Source organism: Corylus avellana, chromosome ca7 (assembly GCF_901000735.1).
Source record: "Corylus avellana chromosome ca7, CavTom2PMs-1.0".
Taxonomy (NCBI): Eukaryota; Viridiplantae; Streptophyta; class Magnoliopsida; order Fagales; family Betulaceae; genus Corylus; species Corylus avellana.
The window spans coordinates 25619329-25619534 of record NC_081547.1 but is presented as its reverse complement, the minus strand read 5'-3'; positions in this window follow the sequence as shown (position 1 = coordinate 25619534).

Genomic DNA, 206 nt, shown 5'->3' with positions numbered 1-206 from the left:
AAAAACAAAACAAAAAACAAGGGGTGGCCGGCCACCCCAAATTAAAACAATAAAAAACTAAAAAAAAAAAAATCCAAAAACTGCAAGGGGTGGCTGGCCACCCCAGTTGTAGCTAGGGGTGGCTTCCCTTGGAGGTGGTCCGGTCACCCCCAAGGGCTAAAAAGAATTAATTTTTTTTATTTTATTATTATTATTATTTTTTTTTT